This window comes from Hippichthys cyanospilos, chromosome 4, assembly GCF_059441005.1.
Source record: "Hippichthys cyanospilos isolate Australia breed blue-spotted pipefish chromosome 4, RoL_Hcya_1.0, whole genome shotgun sequence".
In the NCBI taxonomy this organism is placed as follows: domain Eukaryota; kingdom Metazoa; phylum Chordata; class Actinopteri; order Syngnathiformes; family Syngnathidae; genus Hippichthys; species Hippichthys cyanospilos.
The window spans coordinates 26,859,673-26,870,551 of record NC_142372.1 but is presented as its reverse complement, the minus strand read 5'-3'; positions in this window follow the sequence as shown (position 1 = coordinate 26,870,551).

Below are 10,879 nucleotides of genomic sequence, written 5' to 3'. Positions count from 1 at the left end.
GCCCTCTTGTTTTTCTCCGGATTATTAGGGCCCGAGCAGCTACCGCTGCGAGAGCCCTCTTGTTTTTCTCCACATTATTATTATTATTATTATTATTAGGGCCCGAGCAGCTACCGCTGCGAGAGCCCTCTTGTTTTTCTCCGGATTATTATTATTAGGGCCCGAGCAGCTACCGCTGCGAGAGCCCTCTTGTTTTTCTCAAGATTATTATTCTTATTAGGGCCCGAGCAGGTACCGCTGCGAGAGCCCTCTTGTTTTTCTCCAGATTATTATTATTCTTATTATTATTAGGGCCCGAGCAGCTACCGCTGCGAGAGCCCTCTTGTTTTTCTCCGGATTATTAGGGCCCGAGCAGCTACCGCTGTGAGAGCCCTTTTGTTTTTCTCCGGATTATTAGGGCCCGAGCAGCTACCGCTGCGAGAGCCCTCTTGTTTTTCTCCAGATTATTATTCTTCTTATTATTATTATTAGGGCCCGAGCAGCTACCGCTGCGAGAGCCCTCTTGTTTTTCTCCAGATTATTATTAGGGCCCGAGCAGCTACCGCTGCGAGAGCCCTCTTGTTTTTCTCCAGATTATTATTATTATTAGGGCCCGAGCAGCTACCGCTGCGAGAGCCCTCTTGTTTTTCTCCAGATTATTATTATTATTATTATTATTATTATTATTATTATTTACTGTGCAGCGCTTTTCCATTTTTGAGGGCCTAAACATGCACGAAAAGTCACCAAAATTTGCACATTTGTCGGGCCCGGTGAAAAATTGGATATTTTTGTGTTTCCCAAAACAACGCAAAAAAAATGGCTCTGCAGCGCCACCTAAGGTCGAAAAAGTGCACCTGGTCCCGGCCCGTTTGACCTAGAGCTACGAAAATTTTTAGGCATATGTAGGACCTAGAGACCTACAAAAAAGTCAGCGCGAGCCATGTGCTCAGATGTACAGAAAAAGAGTTATGAATTTTTGAATGTGCATTTTTGGCCCATTTTTGCACGTTTGCAGGTCCCAAACTGCTCCTTGTTTCTCCTAAACGCTTTACTCAATCACCTTCAAATTTGCTGTGGTCCATATTCACACATAGGGGCACAAGTGGGCGAAATTTGGTGCAGATCCGCTGACATATATGATAGGGGCGTGGCTTCAAATAATGTGTTCAATTTTTCCTTCGCCAAGAGGGACAAAAACCTTAATAACTTTGATGTACTAGCTTAAAAAAATCTAAAACTTCATAGACACATGAACACTTATGTCTTTAACACCTTTAAAAAAAGTTTTTTTAAATACCTACTAGCGCCGCCTAGTGGTTGATTAAAATGTCATTTTTTACACTCTCATGTATTGTGCTCAGTCTGTTTGAGTAAAACAAGTGAAAATTGGTCAGAATATCATTAAGACATGGAATATTAAGATTTTAAAATTTTATGACTTTTCGATAAAGGGTGTGGTCTGCACGCCACTTCAAAGTCAGATGACTCGCCAAAACGACAAAAGTGGCTGTAATTGGCCCCAAAATGGCCTTATGAGTGGAAAATAGCCTCTTACTCCCGGCCCATTTGACCTAGAGCTACAAAAATTTGTAGCCTTATGTAGGACCTCGCGCCCTACAAAAAAGTCAGCGTGAGCCATATGCTCAGATGTACAGAAAGAGAGTTATGAATTTTTGAATGTGCACTTTTGGCCCGTTTCTGCTCATTTGCAGGTCCCGAACTGCTCCTTTTTTCTCCCAAACGCTTGACCCGATCGACTTCAAATTTGCTGTGATGTTTGATCTGACTGTGAGGCACAATTGTTCAAATTTTCGGGATGATCCGCCATCAAATATGTTGGGGGCGGGGCTTCATATTATGCCTTTGATGATTACTTTGCCACATGTGAAACAAACCTTTATAACTCAGCTTTACAAGCTTAGAAAAATCTGAAACTTCACATACACATGAAGACTTAAGCCCTTAACACAAGTGTTTAAAAAAATCTTCAATTGCTTATAAGGCCATCTAGTGGCAAACAAAAATGTCAGTCTGATGTCTCGCCAAAACGAACAAAGTTGCTGTGTTTGGTCCCAGATGGTCTTATCTTTTCTAAACTTCATATATTTGATGGGTTTCCAATGCGGAATACACCTATCAACGTATTTTTTGTTATAGTGCGAGCGCCACCTAGTGGCAGCCAAAAATATAGCATTTTTTAAACGTTTTTATGTGTTTAGCTGAGCCCTTTGATGTAATATCGCTGAAATTAAGTCTGAAAAGCCTCTAGACAGCCCTGCTGACCTCCACCAAATTTTACGAAGTTTCGATAATGGGCGTGGTCTCTACGACCATTTTCATTCCGAAGCTTTATCTGTCCAGTAAAAGTTGCTGTAATTTGACCCAGATGATCTGATCTTCTCACAATTTCACACATTGGATGAACATATTCTCCTGAACATATCGACAAAAATATATTCCAGTTTAAAGCTAGCGCCACCTAGTGGCTGCAAAAAATGTCATTAGTCGAAAGATTACAGTCAATCCTGTTTGGTTTGACCTACAGCTATGAAAATTTGTAGGCAAATGAAGGACTGCAAGGCCTACAAAAAAGTCAATAGAAGTGATGTGCTAGGATGTACAGAAAAATTGTTATGAATTTTTTTAATGTGCAGTTTTGTCCCATTCTTAGACATTAGCTGGTCTCAAACTAGTGCCTTTTTCTCTTAAACGATTCACCCCATTACCTTCAACTTTGGCATGAATCATTATCCAACTGAGGGGCACACATAGTCCAAATATCGTGAAGATCTCTTGACATAAAAGATGGGGGCGGAGCTTCAAATTATGTTTAATATTTCCTTCGCCAAGAGTGACAAAAATATTATTAACTCAGCTATGACAGCTTCAAACCATCTGAAACTTTCCTGGGCCTTTAAAAGTCATGCAATAATACAGCTATGTGATAAACTTTCAAATCATTTACAGCGCCACCCAGTGGCGGACAAAAATCTCATTTTTTATACTTTTATGTACTCTGAAATGCCTGTTTGACTAAATGAACTCAAAAATGGTCAGAAAAGCTATGACACATTGGAACATTAAGGTTCTCAACTTATATGACTTTTCATTAAAGGGCGTGGCCTCTATGCAAACTCAAAGTCTGATGTCTCGCCAAAACGGTAAAAGTTGCTGTAATTGGACCTAGATGATCTGATGTTTGCAAAACTTCATATATGGGATGGGAGTCCAATGTGAAACACACCTACAAGCCTATTTTTATCATAGTACGAGCGCCACCTAATGGCAGCAAAAAATATAGCAAATCCTTAATGTTTTTATGTACTCTGCTGAGCCCCTTGAAGTGATATCCCTTAAATGTTTTCCGAAAAGCCAGTGGCCATGCCTTATGCCCTCCACAAATCAGTACGATGTTTCGACAGTGGCTGTGGCCTATATGGCATTGAAAGTCACAAAATTGGAACAATAAAAGCTGCAGTAACTCCACCCACATTGTCCCACCTTGTCTAAATTTTACATATTTGGAAAGAGTCCTGCAATGAAGTGATATACAACTACTATTTCATCATTCATAGTCCTTGTTCATACCCCGACCTGTTCATACCTCAACGTGCACAGGTCTGCGAGGGCCCTTTATAGCTGCTTGCAGCTCTAGTTATTATTATTATTATTATTTACTGTGCAGCGCTTTTCCATTTTTGAGGGCCTAAACATGCACGAAAAGTCACCAAAATTTGCACATTTGTCGGGCCCGGTAAAAAATTGGATATTTTTGTGTTTCCCAAAACAATGCAAAAAAAATGGCTCTGCAGCGCCACCTAAGGTCGAAAAAGTGCACCTGGTCCCGGCCCGTTTGACCTTGAGCTACGAAAATTTTTAGGCATATGTAGGACCTAGAGACCTACAAAAAAGTCAGCGTGAGCCATGTGCTCAGATGTACAGAAAAAGAGTTATGAATTTTTGAATGTGCATTTTTGGCCCATTTTTGCACGTTTGTAGGTCCCAAACTGCTCCTTGTTTCTCCTAAACGCTTTACTCAATCACCTTCAAATTTGCTGTGGTCCATATTCACACGTAGGGGCACAAGTGGGCAAAATTTGGTGCAGATCCGCTGGCATATATGATAGGGGCGTGGCTTCAAATTATGTGCTCAATTTTTCCTTCGCCAAGAGGGACAAAAACCTTAATAACTTTGATGTACTAGCTTAAAAAAAATCTAAAACTTCATAGACACATGGAAACTTATGTCTTTAACACCTTTAAAAAAAGTTTTTTTAAATACCTACTAGCGCCGCCTAGTGGTTGATTAAAATGTCATTTTTTACACTTTCATGTATTGTGCTCAGTCTGTTTGAGTAAAACAAATGAAAATTGGTCAGAATATCATTAAGACATGGAATATTAAGGTTTTAAAATTTTACGACTTTTCGATAATGGGCGTAGTCTGCACGCCACCTCAAAGTCAGATGACTCGCCAAAACGAAAAAAGTGGCTGTAATTGGCCCCAAAATGGCCTTATGCGTGGAAAATAGCCTCTCACTCCCGGCCCGTTTGACCTAGAGCTCCAAAAATTTGTAGCCTTATGTAGGACCTCGAGCCCTACAAAAAAGTCAGCGCGAGCCATGTGCTCAGATGTACAGAAAGAGAGTTATGAATTTTTGAATGTGCACTTTTGGCCCGTTTTTGCTCATTTGCAGGTCCCGAACTGCTCCTTTTTTCTCCCAAACGCTTGACCCGATCGACTTCAAATTTGCTGTGATGTTTTATCTGACTGTGAGGCACAATTGTTCAAATTTTTGTGATGATCCGCCATCAAATATGTTGGGGGCGGGGCTTCATATTATGCCTTTGATGTTTACTTTGCCACATGTGAAACAAACCTTTATAACTCAGCTTTACAAGCTTGTAAAAATCTGAAACTTCACACACACATGAAGACTTAAGCCCTTAACACATGTGTTTCAAAAGATCTTCAATTGCTTATAAGGCCATCTAGTGGCAAAAAAAAATGTCAGTCTGATGTCTCGCCAAAACGAACAAAGTTGCTGTGTTTGGTCCCAGATGGTCTTATCTTTTCTAAACATTACATATTTGATGGATTTCCAATGCAGAATACACCTATCAACATATTTTTTGCTATAGTGTGAGCGCCACCTAGTGGCAGCCAAAAATATAGCATTTTTGAAAATTTTTTACGTGTTTAGCTGAGCCCTTTGAAGTAATATCGCTGAAATTAAGTGTGACAAGCCTCTAGACAGCCCTGCTGACCTCCACCAAATTTTACGAAATTTCGATAATGGGCGTGGCCTTTACGTCCATTTTCTTTCCGAAAATTTAACGGACCAGTAAAAGCTGCTGTAATTTGACCCAGATGATCTGATCTTCTCACAATTTCACACATTGGATGATAATATTCTCCTGAACATATCGACAAAAATATATTCCAGTTTAAAGCTAGCGCCACCTAGTGGCTGCAAAAAATGTCATTAGTCGAAAGATTACAGTCAATCCTGTTTGGTTTGGCTGACAGCTATGAAACTTTGTAGGCAAATGAAGGACTGCAAGACCTACAAAAAAGTCAATAGAAGTGATGTGCTAGGATGTACAGAAAAATTGTTATGAATTTTTTCAATGTGCAGTTTTGTCCCATTCTTAGACGTTAGCTGGTCTCAAACTAGTGTCTTTTTCTCTTAAACGATTCACCCCATTACCTTCAACTTTGGCATGAATCATTATCCAACTGAGGGGCACACATAGGCCAAATATCGTGAAGATCTCTTGATATAAAAGATGGGGGCGGAGCTTCAAATTATGTTTAATAATTCCTTCGCCAAGAGTGACAAAAATCTTAATAACTCAGCTATGACAGCTTCAAACCATCTGAAACTTGCCTGGGACTTTGAAAGTCATGGCATAATGCAGCTATGTGATACACTTTCAAATCATATACAGCGCCACCCAGTGGCGGACAAAAATCTAATTTTTATACTTTTATGTACTGTGAAATGCCTGTTTGACTAAATGAACTCAAAAATGGTCAGAAAAGCTATGACACATTGGAACATTAAGGTTCTCAACTTTTATGACTTTTCATTAAACGGCGTGGCCTCTATGCCAACTCAAAATCCAATGTCTCGCGAAAACGGTAAAAGTTGCTGTAATTGGACCTAGACGATCTTATATTTTTAAAACTTCATATATGGGATGGGAGTCCAATGTGAAACACACCTACAAGCCTATTTTTTAATCATAGTACGAGCGCCACCTAGTGGCAGCAAAAAATATAGCAAAGCCTTAATGTTTTTATGTACTCTGCTGAGCCCCTTGAAGTGACATCCCTTAAATGTTTTTTGAAAAGCCAGTGGCCATGCCTTATGCCCTCCACAAATCAGTACGATGTTTCGACAGTGAATGTGGCCTATATCGCATTGAAAGTCACTAAATTGGAACAATAAAAGCTGCAGTAACTCCACCCACATTGTCCCACCTTGTCTAAATTTTACATATTTGGTAAGAGTCCTGCACTGAAGTCATCTACAACTACTTTTTCATCCTTCATAGTCCTTGTTCATACCCCGACCTGTTAATACCCCAACGTGCACAGGTCTGCGAGGGCCCTTTATAGCTGCTTGCAGCTCTAGTTCTTATTAGGGCCCGAGCAGCTACCGCTGCGAGAGCCCTCTTGTTTTTCTCCAGATTATTATTCTTATTATTATTAGGGCCCGAGCAGCTACCGCTGCGAGAGCCCTCTTGTTTTTCTCCAGATTATTATTAGGGCCCGAGCAGCTACCGCTGCGAGAGCCCTCTTGTTTTTCTCCGGATTATTAGGGCCCGAGCAGCTACCGCTGCGAGAGCCCTCTTGTTTTTCTCCAGATTAGGGCCCGAGCAGCTACCGCTGCGAGAGCCCTCTTGTTTTTCTCCAGATTATTATTATTATTATTATTATTATTATTATTATTTACTGTGCAGCGCTTTTCCATTTTTGAGGGCCTAAACATGCACGAAAAGTCACCAAAATTTGCACATTTGTCGGGCCCGGTGAAAAATTGGATATTTTTGTGTTTCCCAAAACAATGCAAAAAAAATGGCTCTGCAGCGCCACCTAAGGTCCAAAAAGTGCACCTGGTCCCGGCCCGTTTGACCTAGAGCTACGAAAATTTTTAGGCATATGTAGGACCTAGAGACCTACAAAAAAGTCAGCGCGAGCCATGTGCTCAGATGTACAGAAAAAGAGTTATGATTTTTTGAATGTGCATTTTTGGCCCATTTTTGCACGTTTGCAGGTCCCAAACTGCTCCTTGTTTCTCCCAAACGCTTTACTCAATCGCCTTCAAATTTGCTGTGGTCCATATTCACACATAGGGGCACAAGTGGGCAAAATTTGGTGCAGATCCGCTGGCATATATGATAGGGGCGTGGCTTCAAATTATGTGTTCAATTTTTCCTTCGCCAAGAAGGACAAAAACCTTAATAACTTTGATGTACTAGCTTAAAAAAATCTAAAACTGCATAGACACATGGAAACTTATGTCTTTAACACCTTTAAAAAAAGTTTTTTAAAATAGCTACTAGCGCCGCCTAGTGGTTGATTAAAATGTCATTTTTTACACTTTCATGTATTGTGCTCAGTCTGTTTGAGTAAAACAAGTGAAAATTGGTCAAAATAACATTAAGACATGGAATATTAAGGTTTTAAAATTTTACGACATTTCGATAATGCGCGTAGTCTGCACGCCACCTCAAAGTCAGATGACTCGCCAAAACGAAAAAAGTGGCTGTAATTGGCCCCAAAATGGCCTTATGAGTGGAAAATAGCCTCTCACTCCCGGCCCGTTTGACCTAGAGCTCCAAAAATTTGTAGTCTTATGTAGGACCTCGAGCCCTACAAAAAAGTCAGCGCGAGCCATATGCTCAGATGTACAGAAAGAGAGTTATGAATTTTTGAATGTGCACTTTTGGCCCGTTTTTGCTCATTTGCAGGTCCCGAACTGCTCCTTTTTTCTCCCAAACGCTTGACCCGATCGACTTCAAATTTGCTGTGATGTTTGATCTGACTGTGAGGCACAATTGTTCAAATTTTTGGGATGATCCGCCATCAAATATGTTGGGGGCGGGGCTTCATATTATGCCTTTGATGATTACTTTGCCACATGTGAAACAAACCTTTATAACTCAGCTTTACAAGCTTAGAAAAATCTGAAACTTCACATACACATGAAGACTTAAGCCCTTAACACAAGTGTTTAAAAAAATCTTCAATTGCTTATAAGGCCATCTAGTGGCAAACAAAAATGTCAGTCTGATGTCTCGCCAAAACGAACAAAGTTGCTGTGTTTGGTCCCAGATGGTCTTATCTTTTCTAAACTTCATATATTTGATGGGTTTCCAATGCGGAATACACCTATCAACGTATTTTTTGTTATAGTGCGAGCGCCACCTAGTGGCAGCCAAAAATATAGCATTTTTTAAACGTTTTTATGTGTTTAGCTGAGCCCTTTGATGTAATATCGCTGAAATTAAGTCTGCAAAGCCTCTAGACAGCCCTGCTGACCTCCACCAAATTTTACGAAGTTTCGATAATGGGCGTGGTCTCTACGACCATTTTAATTCCGAAGCTTTATCTGTCCAGTAAAAGTTGCTGTAATTTGACCCAGATGATCTGATCTTCTCACAATTTCACACATTGGATGATAATATTCTCCTGAACATATCGACACAAATATATTCCAGTTTAAAGCTAGCGCCACCTAGTGGCTGCAAAAAATGTCATTAGTCGAAAGATTACAGTCAATCCTGTTTGGTTTGACCTACAGCTATGAAACTTTGTAGGCAAATGAAGGACTGCAAGACCTACAAAAAAGTCAATAGAAGTGATGTGCTAAGATGTACAGAAAAATTGTTATGATTTTTTTTAATGTGCAGTTTTGTCCCATTCTTAGACATTAGCTGATCTCAAACTAGTGCCTTTTTCTCTTAAACGAGTCACCCCATTACCTTCAACTTTGGCATGAATCATTATCCAACTGAGGGGCACACATAGTCCAAATATCGTGAAGATCTCTTGACATAAAAGATGGGGGCGGAGCTTCAAATTATGTTTAATATTTCCTTCGCCAAGAGTGACAAAAATATTATTAACTCAGCTATGACAGCTTCAAACCATCTGAAACTTTCCTGGGCCTTTAAAAGTCATGCAATAATACAGCTATGTGATAAACTTTCAAATCATTTACAGCGCCACCCAGTGGCGGACAAAAATCTCATTTTTTATACTTTTATGTACTCTGAAATGCCTGTTTGACTAAATGAACTCAAAAATGGTCAGAAAAGCTATGACACATTGGAACATTAAGGTTCTCAACTTATATGACTTTTCATTAAAGGGCGTGGCCTCTATGCAAACTCAAAGTCTGATGTCTCGCCAAAACGGTAAAAGTTGCTGTAATTGGACCTAGATGATCTGATGTTTGCAAAACTTCATATATGGGATGGGAGTCCAATGTGAAACACACCTACAAGCCTATTTTTATCATAGTACGAGCGCCACCTAATGGCAGCAAAAAAATATAGCAAATCCTTAATGTTTTTATGTACTCTGCTGAGCCCCTTGAAGTGATATCCCTTAAATGTTTTCTGAAAAGCCAGTGGCCATGCCTTATGCCCTCCACAAATCAGTACGATGTTTCGACAGTGGCTGTGGCCTATATGGCATTGAAAGTCACAAAATTGGAACAATAAAAGCTGCAGTAACTCCACCCACATTGTCCCACCTTGTCTAAATTTTACATATTTGGAAAGAGTCCTGCAATGAAGTGATATACAACTACTATTTCATCGTTCATAGTCCTTGTTCATACCCCGACCTGTTCATACCTCAACGTGCACAGGTCTGCGAGGGCCCTTTATAGCTGCTTGCAGCTCTAGTTATTATTATTATTATTATTATTATTTACTGTGCAGCGCTTTTCCATTTTTGAGGGCCTAAACATGCACGAAAAGTCACCAAAATTTGCACATTTGTCGGGCCCGGTGAAAAATTGGATATTTTTGTGTTTCTCAAAAGAATGCAAAAAAAATTGCTCTGCAGCGCCACCTAAGGTTGAAAAAGTGCACCTGGTCCCGGCCCGTTTGACCTAGAGCTACGAAAATTTTTAGGCATATGAAGGGCCTAGAGACCTACAAAAAAGTCAGCGCGAGCCATGTGCTCAGATGTACAGAAAAAGAGTTATGAATTTTTGAATGTGCATTTTTGGCCCATTTTTGCACGTTTGCAGGTCCCAAACTGCTCCTTGTTTCTCCTAAACGCTTTACTCAATCGCCTTCAAATTTGCTGTGGTCCATATTCACACATAGGGGCACAACTGGGCAAAATTTGGTGCAGATCTGCTGACATATATGATAGGGCCGTGGCTTCTAATTATGTGTTCAATTTTTCCTTCGCCATGAGGGACAAAAACCTTAATAACTTTGATGTACTAGCTTAAAAAAATCTAAAACTTCATAGACACATGGAAACTTATGTTTTTAACACCTTTAAAAAAAGTTTTTTTAAATACCTACTAGCGCCGCCTAGTGGTTGCTTAAAATGTCATTTTTTACACTTTCATGTATTGTGCTCAGTCTGTTTGAGTAAAACAAATGAAAATTGGTCAGAATATCATTAAGACATGGAATATTAAGGTTTTAAAATTTTACGACTTTTCGATAATGGGCGTAGTCTGCACGCCACCTCAAAGTCAGATGACTCGTCAAAACGAAAAAAGTGGCTGTAATTGGCCCCAAAATGGCCTTATGAGTGGAAAATAGCCTCTCACTCCCGGCCCGTTTGACCTAGAGCTCCAAAAATTTGTAGCCTTATGTAGGACCTCGAGCCCTACAAAAAAGTCAGCGCGAGCCA